This window comes from Cygnus olor, chromosome 7 (assembly GCF_009769625.2).
Source record: "Cygnus olor isolate bCygOlo1 chromosome 7, bCygOlo1.pri.v2, whole genome shotgun sequence".
Lineage (NCBI taxonomy): Eukaryota > Metazoa > Chordata > Aves > Anseriformes > Anatidae > Cygnus > Cygnus olor.
The window spans coordinates 37,434,573-37,446,108 of record NC_049175.1 but is presented as its reverse complement, the minus strand read 5'-3'; the positions used below and the strand labels follow the sequence as shown (position 1 = coordinate 37,446,108).

The 11,536-nt window shown below is 41.1% G+C and overlaps 1 long non-coding RNA gene across 1 annotated transcript; it reads left to right on the top strand.

Moving 5' to 3' along the window:
* Positions 1-7,314: 7,314 nt before the first annotated feature.
* Positions 7,315-11,136, top strand: LOC121073499. Its single transcript, XR_005821750.1, has 3 exons — positions 7,315-7,393; positions 7,680-7,812; positions 10,307-11,136. It is a non-coding gene; the product is annotated as an uncharacterized LOC121073499 (long non-coding RNA).
* The last annotated feature ends 400 nt before the right edge of the window (positions 11,137-11,536 follow it).

The following is an 11,536-nucleotide window of genomic DNA, read 5'->3' as shown; positions in this document are numbered from 1 at the left end:
AGACAACAACCAAGTTACCAGCTCCTTATTTTAGTGTTAATTGGCATTTGACCAGATACTCCAAAGTTATGCTGCATAATAAGGGATGAATTCATGATTTAGAACATTTATTTTTAATTCTAAAATTAAAACAGTTGTTGTTTATACTAATGTGAATTCAGACAAGTAAACTGGGATTCTGGAAGAACCCTAGTGGGGAAAGCTTTGGGGTCCCTCCTTTCCCAGCACTTCATAGTTTTTTTATAACTTATTCTAGCTATTGTACATATTTTTTTTCTTCACCATGTTATTCAAACACAAGGGTATTGGCTGTTCATAGTACTTACATAACTATTTATTAGCTTCAGACTGTTTGTATCATCACCTATCCCTTGCACTATTCTTGAAAATGTTGTGGCAAACTGTGCTCCTGGTGGGCAGAAATATCTTTCCTTCTCTCCCAAGCACCAAGTAGGTCACTGTAACCTTTCTAGCTAAGAGCATTGTACTTATTATGCAGTTCACTTTTGTCGGGTAAACTTCTTAGGTCCATGTTTTTCTTGCTTACATTTCTGTAAATTTAAAATGACTCAATAGGCTCAACAATCCATTTCTGTTTAATGGAAAGTCAACTCAATTTTCCTCTTTCTACGAAGTGGTTGGGTCTCCAAGGCACACAGAAAAGACCATGTAATGATCTTGTATATCTGAAGCTTGATTTCTCTGAGTTCTTTTGTAGCACTACGGATCCCTATAAAAAATACTGCACGCTAATACTGCATAAAAAACAGTAGGTACTTCTATCCTGCTTTACTTTTAACTAGCTGATATTAGAAACTAGTATTTCTAGAGTTTTTATATTAAATTTTGTGTTGGTGGCTATCATGAAAGCATTGTCCAAAATCATGTCATTTGCCTGCAAGCAGGTTCTGTGGTTTCTACATTAATGAACCCCTATTCTTGCCACTATTACCAAGCTCATATCCATCTTTCGTACCTGATTTTCTACTCTTCCCTGGTCAGGCTGTTCTTATTTGCCCCAGTCTGAGCTAATTTTGTCACTTTTCCATAAGTACTGAAGAATATTGCACTGTAAACATACTTCTCTCTTCCCTAAGCTCATATGGGAGAGAAATCTCTCCCTGTCCTGTTTCTTTGATGCGAGCATGCAGTTTTACCAGTAGTGAACTACCCTTTCTGGCACTTAGGTGATCTCATGAACTGGCCTCTATTTTTATGAAAATCTGTAAAAATGTATCCATAAAAAAATATCTTGATATTCTGATATTTCCAACAACTGATGACTGGATAATGATGTTCAATCACTTACTGGTCTGCAGTCTGCACATTCATCCTATTTGATCTGTGTGAGAAAATTTGTAAGAGTACCGTAGGCAGGGCTATAGGATTTTTTTGTGGAAGTGGGAGTAAGTGGCATCTCAGAAGTATTTACATCTTGTTTTTTCCCTCTCTAGTCAAAATTTGACACAAAACCTAAATATAGATGCCAAAGCATTTTGAGAACAACTGGAAATACAATACATGGTGAGGTAGAAAAGATGGAGCATAAAGGAAAATATGAATGTATTTTCAGTAATTGATAATTTACATGAGAAATTACACCTGATAATATAATGCTTTTACTTCCAGAAGGTCTTTGTTTTCTTGAATCCTAACCCAGAGTACTTTCAAATTCCTCATGTAGACTTCAGTTGCAGGAATTAAATACCTCTTAATCTTTTTGGGCACTGGAACAGGATCCTCAGGGCTGTGGTCACAGCACCAGGCCTGCTGGAGTTCAAGAAGTGTTTGGACAATGCTCTCAGACATGTGGTCTGATTTTTTGGGTGGTCCTTTGGGGATCCAGGAGTTGGACTTGATTCTTGTGGGCCCCTTCCAACTCAGGATATTCTACGATTCTCCCATTGTAACACTCAGCTTTGTCTCGTGCCCTTCTCTGTATATTATTTTTAGGTGTTCTGTCTACCCTGCAGGAAACCATGGCATGAATGTTTTGCAGGATGCATGCACAAAACTATACATAAAACCAATAGCAGTTCTTCAGCACACAAACATCTTTTGCTGTTTGTGGAAAAATTGTGTACAAATGGCCATACTTCCAGTTTAGAAAGGCTTCTCCCCCCCCCCCCCCCCCCCATTTTAAAGTAATCACTTAACATAAAACAAGCAATTAAAAAATTATTTGCTTAACTTATCCTTCATCTTTAGATTTTTTCATGACCCGTGTTGGCAGAGCTGAGACTAATCTGGTCTGAATTCAGCTTTGATCCCACTTTGAACAGGAGGTTGGGCTATAGATCTCCTAAGGTTTCCCAGCCTGAACCATCAGTCTGATAGGTATAAAATTTTTGTCAAAAAAATCAGTTGGCCATAGCATATTAAGCCAGTTAAATTAAATTTTAATCTACATACTGACTACTGAGCTAGAAAGCTATCAGAGGAAACAAAGCTTTAGCAAAATGCTTTGAGCATGAAATGCTTCAATTAAATCACTTGGACAAACTCTCAACAGATTGAGGACAGACCTATTGGCAGCCCAGATGGGTTCAGCCCAGGATCTGCCTTCAGTAGTCTCTGAACTTCTGCCTACACAGGGAAGTTCTGAGGCACCACCAGGATGAGCAGTGCAGTGCCATGGTGCATGTTTGGGGTTGAGTAGAGTCCACAGCTCCTTTGTACGTCCACCTGGATATTTTTATATAATGCACCCCACATGTGTTATCTGAGATTTCTTGCCTTGTCCTAATTGTGGGATTGTCCTTGTTCTCTGGTAATAGCCCTGTAAAACAAACTCACCCTATGGAACAAATACCTAAGATGAGATGATCAGTAGCTAAAGCTGGTTAGCAGAGACTACTTTCAGGAATGAAGTGCTCTTTATCAGCTGAGTCAAAACAAAGCTATGTACCACTGATTCAGTATCTCTGGAAGGGGTCTCTCCAGCTATGCTCCTTTGACCTGAGATCCTATTTTGCTTTCAGTTTACACAGCAGAAGCAACAGGAAGCATGAGTTAGCCTGAATAGTAGCAGTAATGCTGAAGAAAAGAGGGTAAGCCTGCAAAAATCAAAACAGGTCACACATTTAGCAGAGCCCTAAATATGTGGTGATGAGGACAATATGGAGCTTAATGGAGCAAAGAGCTGACACTTTGTATTGAAGGTTTATTGAAGGTTCAAGCTATGCCTGCTAAGAAAGAACAATTGACTTAAAACAGGTGTGAAGCAAACAGTAAGAAATAAAGACAAAAGTAAGGACGTGAATTTTAAAGCACCACTGACACTAGAATGTGCTGAGCTAGGTGGTCTGTAATTAGTGTAAATAGTATGAATGAAAGCTGGTTATAGTTAAGTGTGTGTGTATATATATATAAATAAATGCATATTTGGTTAATTCTAATTCTCCATCACAGGAACAGTGGTAAAGCTGTTGGTGAGATGTAATTTCATGGGGTTTGACTTTGGGGCATTGCATACAAAGCTTTGAGAGGCAACCTATTACCATCCTTTAAAAATATCTTGAGTAAAGGCCATTAGTTACATGTGAGAGGCTTGTATGAGTTTGAACTCAGTTTGGAGCAATGGGCCTATTATAGAACATATCATGGACCAGCTCATGAATAGAGAGGCTTGATACAAATTCAGAGCTTAAAGACTGAAACTTTGCACATGTCCTATGAAATGGCAGTGTCCAATTCCACAATACTTTCGTGTTTCTTTGAAAATGGAAGCAAAGTTGGAACAAACAGCAGCAGCTAAAATTAACACAAGTTTCAACTCCTTTGCCTGTGGCTGCTGATTCCTGTTTCTAAGGAAACAGACAATAAGTTGGTGTAAAAAGACATCTGAAATACGCTATTTGAAGTCTAATACTATTGGGCTATGCTCTGTAGGGTTTATGGTAGACTTTTCTCTGCTTTGTGATGAACTTTCCAATTCAGATAACTGGAATTTCCTTTGTAGTGCTGAAATTGTGTATTAAAATCTGCCACATTTTAATTGTCTTTCTAGCATATCTTGAGGAGTACTTCTGGTCTGGTTTATTGTTGCCTTATCGTAAGCTTTTGTCAAAAATCAGTCAGCTGTGGAGCAGGAAAGCTCATAGACCTTGTTTTAGCACACCATCCCTCCCTAAGCATGAACTTCCCACCTTCCCCAAGCCATGGTCCCAGCCTGAAGCTCAGGTGGATGGTGGATGGTCATCGATGCTGGCTGGCTTGGTCTTATCTAGCTTGAGTCTCTGTCCAGGGAGGATTAGGATGTCTTGCTCTCCTTCCAAGCAGCTCACTGTGCTTGTCCACTTGCTAAAAGATTGACAGAGACTTTTGGCCATGTATTTTAGCCTGGGCCATCAGGAAAATTCAATTACTTGGGCAACCACTATCTTATAGGGCAGGATACCAAGTGTTTTGTCATATGGGAGCTTTTGCTGGAGGATAGTGGAATTTGTCATCTCCACACAGATGGTTTAATTTGCATTCAAGTTTCAAAAGACTGCAGGGCCAATACAAGCAGATTTCAGAGCAGAATTTCAAGTGGGATTTCAAGCAGGTTGCAGAGCACAGGATGCGACGGAGAAATGAAATGGGGGAAGAGGAGAGGAGAGCTTCATCCAGTATGGACTACATATGGTTAGAGAAGAGGCAGTATAGCTGGAGCTGTTTCCACTCATTTCTTCTGCCTCTGCCTCCCTTTACCTTCACCCTTGTTAACAAATTTAATGATCGTAAGTTGAGGGATAATTTTGCATAGATACTTGTTAAGAAAAATGTAAAAGCAATTTAGGTGTTTCTTTAGTGTTTCCATTTCAAATCATTCCCTTCTGTCCCATGTCAGTGCTGCATATCCCCTTCTCATCCCCTGGTTTTATTCAGGCTTTAATCTATCATTATTTCTCTGTAACTGTAAAAATGTCTTTCATTTCCCCCTTTCCCTGTTCCTTGCTGTTTTTCATCCAGGCTGTGTTCTCTTCCTCTGAACTTTTATCTGTGTTCTTCCTTCTCTCTGTGCTCCCGTCTCCCACACTTCTGGTATTTATTCGTTGTGCTGCTGTCTCTGCTCACACACATTTTCCTGCCTCCCTCCAAAAATGACACATTTATGAATCAACATAAAACTTGTTCCAGCTACTCTTCCAAAAAACACTGCTATGCACATGGTGCCTGCTCTCCAGCCACTCTCCCAGGTACCAAGTCTCCTGCTGATGGTGGCTGATATTTATTCATAGGGATTGTCTAGGCAATAGCTATGTGTCTTGTTCCTCAGATTCTGCTGTAAAATGCAAAAGTACAATTATCAGGTACACACTCTTCCTATTATTAGTCATTTGTTTCCTACTTGTTGGCAGCTTGTTCCTGAGGCACCATCATTTTGCATTCTTCTTTTAAAAACAGACAACTTGGATTCACTAGAACTGCATTTAAGACATAACATTGCAGTCTTATTACTCTTACCTCTTAATCCTAGTGTTCCCTCCACTTCTGTGTTTTATGCTAATTCCTCTGTTTTGTTTAAGCTCTTCAGGGCAAAATTCAGGTCTTATTCTACATATACTCAGATGGCTCTAGACCTCATAAAGACTTTGGGTATTAAAATGATCTCAAGAGCAAGTCTTTGGGGGGTAGGGCCCCAGTCACCATGCTGTATGTTACATCCTCTAATCTGCATTGAGCAGCCCCTTTCCTACCATCAAAATCTCTGCTGCTTCCACCTATGCTCACAGCTGAAAATGGAGCACAGGCAAACTCCATTCTACCCTAGTGCTGTGCATGAGCTATGCCTTCTTTCCACAGAAGGTGTCTGTCTCAAAGTAAGAATGCACCTCTTCATGTCACTTCGTCTAGAACATCAAGGTGGAGTAGCAAGAAAATCGGCTTTATCCTTGATTTTCTTTGGAGTTCTTGAGGGTTAACACTGAACTTTTACTATATTTTAATGTTGGAGGGATTTTTAATGTGGTTGTTTTGCATGAATACACTTCAAAGGAACAGCACAGAAAATATTCTGAACTATGACTAAGAACCAGTGATCAGCAGAATAATCTCCATCTGTTTTGCAAAATCAGTTCTTATGCAGTTGGCCAATAGAAGTATTTCCAAATGAAATGGAAGCATCAAACAAACACATCTGTGATTTAGAACCTCTCAGTAGCTGGTTCATATGTGCAACAAACAATGATCAGAAAGGACATCTGTTACTGCTTTCAACAGGCAACAAGCCTAGATTTGCAAGCACCTTGTTTTGACATTAACTGGTGTATGAGGAGACTAATTTTTCCATGAAAAGGTTATTAAAGTACCTAGAGATGGTGTAGTAACTTGGAATAGCCACAAAGGTAAAACTAATTTAAGTAAAATACAGCAAATATGTACAAATGATATGTTGCTTCCCTTTGCCTACTTGTTTTATTACTTCAGATTTATGATGCCTATTCCTGGAGAGGGGCAGATTTTCAAAAGCAAATGATAGTGATTGCAGACCTGATCCAGTGAAGATGTAGATGAGTACATCACTGATGTGCAAACTCAAAACCATGTCTTAATAGGTCCTTTCTCAATGCTTGCCTAACATTTATAGTACCTAAAACTTGCTACTTTTTTAAAAAAAGTTCCCATAATTCTTTATGCCCAAATGCATGCTTGTTCAGGTGTGAACCTGGACCTTGAATTCTGTACTAACCAGTCCCTGCATCCTCCAGGATGTGAGTATGGAGAGACCTGTTCTGCACAGAGAGGATCCCCTGTTGAGGAGCAGACGTACAGCTGTAGCTTTAGCACAGAAGTTCTGGCTCTGGTGTCTGATCATGGGATTTTCTGATTTATCTAATTATTACTTGACATAAAATACAAAAAATACAAATATACCTTCCCCAGCAGGTGTGATTATCAGGTGCTGTAGTGGATGTGAGCTTTCCCCATGCAGGTGTGGGTTTGCATTAGGAGCTGAGCAGATGGCTCCTGTGTGTGCAAATTTAGACCTCCCCTGCAGGAGACTTTTACGGGAGCTTTCCTTATGCTAGTGCAAAATGGGTTGGGATGGAGTGGACATAGCTGGGAGGACATGAAAATATGGGACTTACAACACTAACTTGTCAAGGCACTTGATGGATAAGCTGTTGCTATCCCGTGTGGCTGCCCTAGGAAGCCCAAGCCAGATGTCCCTCTGTGCTGGTGCAGGGATGGCCTGGTCTCGTTCTTGGTGCCATGAGGTCCTACTGCTCTATTCCTCTTGAAGTCTTCACCAAACAAAACCTTTGCTAAATTTGTCTTCTATGTCTGATTGCATATTCTCACAGTAGCATTTTCTCCTTTTCTCTCAGGAATGATTATTCTCATTAACGGGTCTGTCGAAACAATGCTTTGCACATTTATGTGCACTGCTGCTAAACAGTTCTTGGTAAGTTTGTCCTCTGCATTTCTGTGTTTCTTCAAATGTTGAATCACATTTGCCCTGACATGTGCAGTTCTGATGAACTTTGGAGGTTTTGGTACAGCCTCTTCTTGCCCAAGGTTGGGCTGAAGCAGGGTTTTGGGCCTTGAGAAGTCTTAAAAACAAAATAAGACACCCTCCCCAAAAACAAACAAACAAAAGAACTCCACCCAAAACATAACCCACAAACAAAAATCTGAGCTGAACAAGAGCTTTAAGTGATGGGGCATTAGACTTTTCGTGTCCTTGACAGATCTCAGGACCCTTAATGACATACGCTGTCATCCACAACGTTGCTGGCTGTGCCTGACCCTGCCCTGGCACCCCTGTGGCTCTGGATGACCTCCTTGTGCTTGAAGTTCAAAGCCTGTTTCATTTCACATCAGGTATGTGGGATTTGTACAAGGATTGCTCCTGCAGCACTTTATCAGCTGGAAGTTATTGGTATGCCTGGTTTGTCCAAAATGTACATGCTAAGGGTAAAACTTGGGCCTAAATGAAGTGCAGTGTAGTGTTGGCACACTAGTAAACAAAGTTGTTGAAGTAAAACTGCAAGCAGCTTGATGCGGAGTTGAACCGAGGTGTGCATGTTCGTGGGTTCAGGACTCAGCTGCAAGTACCTGCCTCAGACCACTGCAGCCTGCAGAGAAGTTAAGGGCAGCAGCGTGTCTGTGAGTGAGCTGCAATTCCAATATATGTGGCTGAATACATGAAAGTATCTGGTTAGCTGCTGCTTAGAGACATCTGTGCTAGCTGCAGAGATGTCTCAACTGCTTTTGCTTTCTTCCCTGAGCTCTAGAGGGTGCACCTCAAACAGAGGGATCCAGCAGCGAGGTCCTTACCCAACAGGCTTGGCCATTAAGTGTTCTCAAAACGTATTCCACCAAAAGTTGCAAGAACCCAGAACAAGAAAACATGAACAGAGGGGAGGATATGTTGTTTGTTTTCCTTCACTTCTTCCTCCTCATTGCAAAACAGTTTGGTGTGAAATTGCTAAAATGAAATATGGTAGAACAGCCCTCATGTCTCTTCTGCCTGAGTACTTTCAGCCTGTCACCTGCTCCCCTGGGAGCTGCTGTGCTTCCTGCCTGCAGGCTGCCTGGGGAAGGGACCCCCTGTGCCTGCCTGGAGGCCTCCAGGTCCCTGGGGCTGGGCAGGAGGAGATGTGACAGGGCAGCACGGGTGCTCCACTTAGACATAAGATACATTAACAGTCCTGGAAAAAAGGTGGTTAACAGCTTTGCTCGGTCTTGGGGAATATATTTAAAGTTGATTCTTAACGAGAGCCACTTTCTGGCACCTAAATGTACTGAAGAAATCTGGTCCCAAATGATTCGTCTGCCCTTTCCTTCTTAATAGAATAGTCTTGTGCTGAAATAAAATATTCTGTGCTAGGGGAAGATAGGAAAAGCCTGTGTGTTCCCTGTAAAGAGATGAACTTACTCCTTGTGATTGTTTCTTAGATTATACCACAAGCTTTAAGCCCTCTAAAACCCAAACTTTCACACTTGCAGGAGCTGCAGGGCCCTGTGCCTGTCTGTCAGAGCGCTCCTGTGGAGCTGCCTTGGGGTGTCCCCTGGGCTGCAGGCTGAGCTGCTGCTCGGTTTTCCTGGGTGTTTAACTGGACAGGGAACTGAGCTTATCTCTTGCTCGTGAGTTTTACTGCTAAAAGCTATAAAATAAGTCTTCACTGAAGTGAAGCCAAATGTTTTGTGGCTTCTGTAACCCCCATGAGTGTAGATATTGCAAGTCTGTTGATAATTTCAAGTTCTTTACTTCCTGTCATTGCTCTGGAGAGCGCACAGACCTCTCTGGAGTTCAAGTCTGAGCATATTGAATAAGAGTGACAATGGAAGTAAAACTTATAAATCATGACATAAAAAGATGTCAAACTTCTTATTTTGAACATTTGTATAAGGTTAGTTTATATTAATTTATGGTCTACATCAGCCATATTTCACTTTTGTCACTGTCAAGAGATACCACAATATAAAATGTCAAGAGACAAAGGAATAGAGCTTGAATTACTTCGTACAATCACCTGATAGTCATGTTGCTTTTTTTTAAAAAAGTGTTTCCTTCTGTATTAATGATATGGCACATTAGCAGCCTGGAATCCACTGGGGTTTCCAAAGCAGAACTGTAGCTCTGCCACTTTCTCCTACGAAGTCGCTCCCAGTTTTGGGATGGCTGTGGATGTCTCACGGCAGCTTTCTGTTGTCAAGAGTGTTCTCATGTTATTAGCAGGCAGATGTGGGATTGCTGCAGTGGGGTAGATGTTGCCTTGCAGTTGCCAGTTCCCAAGTGTTGCACGTGATCCTACATGGCTCCAGCCTGGGAAATGCAGACCTACCATGCTTCTGCTAACTCACATGGGGCCTCTCACACTCAGCTGCTACATGCAGTTTTTGCTCTGATGCAGCAACAGTTCCTATATGCAGAATTATGAAAGGGTTTTGAGGTATTTTTTATCTGGAACAGAAATGTAACTTCAAGCATGTACTTGTGAAACTAGAAAAGTGGAGGAAGGAGAAGTGAGACTGTAAAATGGGCTGGAGACTGGGTGCTTAGCTCCTGTGTCTGAAATGTGGGTCTTAGTCCTACATTTTAAAACAGGAAATGTAGGGATTGGGGTAATGGAGACTTGTACCTACATCTTTCACAATGCCAGTGCTGTAAACAGCCAGCCTTCTAAATGCTCCTGGTAAAATCTGTCTCCGTTAAAGAAATTAAGGAGACTTTCACATGTTAAAGTATCTGCTACTCAGTTCAAACTCTTGCGTCTTTTCTTTTTAGAGATGTTTTCCTCTTGTTGCTGATGAGGATAGTGACAAGAGCAACACTATCAGTCTTGTCTAAGTGCTAATTTCTCGCCAACAGATTTTCAGAATTCTGGCATATTGAAGGAAAAACCAGTATGGAAACACCTGTTTCCTCCAGAGATGCTATGTCTGCCCGTATCCCTTCAGGGATGTTGTATCTTCACTGCTGGTACCCAAGAGGGGGATGGTTGTGAGAAGTCTGAGTTTGCAGGATGGAATTAAAAATTCCCTTTGATCAGTGTAGCTCCTTGAAAATTACTATAGAGAAACATTATTTCCAAAATAGTGTTATTGCAGCAGCAGAACTCTGTTGTGTCTGGATATGAAGGATGGCTGTTGGCAGCGCTGTTTAGAAGATCACATCAGTGTGTTGCTCTGGTTCCCATTCATTCATATCTATTAGTACTAGGGTTATAACATAAATAAATCATAGCACTCCACCAAGCTGCAATAAACATATTACCCAAGCAGAAACTAGAACAGTGGGGTGGGCCATTACTGAAGATAAATGACCAAGTTCTACTGTTAAGTGCTAAGGCTTCTGAAGCACAAGGGTGTTTTCCCAGTAAACATTGAAAGGTAAAATTAAAGTCTTTTCAAAGTCTAATAAAATTTAATACTTTTGTATTATAAAGAATATTCTAAGGAACTCCTTTTATTCTCACAAGTTTTCAGAATTTATGGCGGGACTAGTACTGAAACCACCTCTTTTGGCATCTTTATTTCCCAGGTTCCAGTATCTGTTTGCAGGTACTGTGAATTTAATATCAGTTTCAACTTTTAGCCAGTAGACTCCAAGCAGTCATGGTTAAAGTGTTGCTGGCTACAAAATAAATGTATATTATGTCTGGGGTAAGAAGGAAGAGTGGCAGCATGTTTTTTATTGAAGCCTTTGGCAAAAACATAGTCTTAGTACTGTTGCTAACTTTTGCCTACAGATGAAAGCCACGAGTTAAGCAGTGCTTGAAACCTGAGCCAGCCCACCCACCAGGGAACTGGAGTCCTGCTGAGCCCAAAATAGGGATGTGCTGGGATGCAGGCACAGCCTGTAATTCATGTTAGCACAGCTCATCGGATGCTAATTCAACCATTCTGTTCTGCTGATCACATCACTCTGGGACAGTGGTTTTGCAGCATGGTCACCCCCCTTTGGAGTGGATTAACTTCAGCTGGATGACTGGAGGTGATTGTTTAAGTGAAAAATGAAAAAAAGGAAAAGTCTCATGCTTTTCAGGTAAGATAGGATTTATTCTCCTGGATGAGGATACCAAGTAAGTTATGCTTGTGT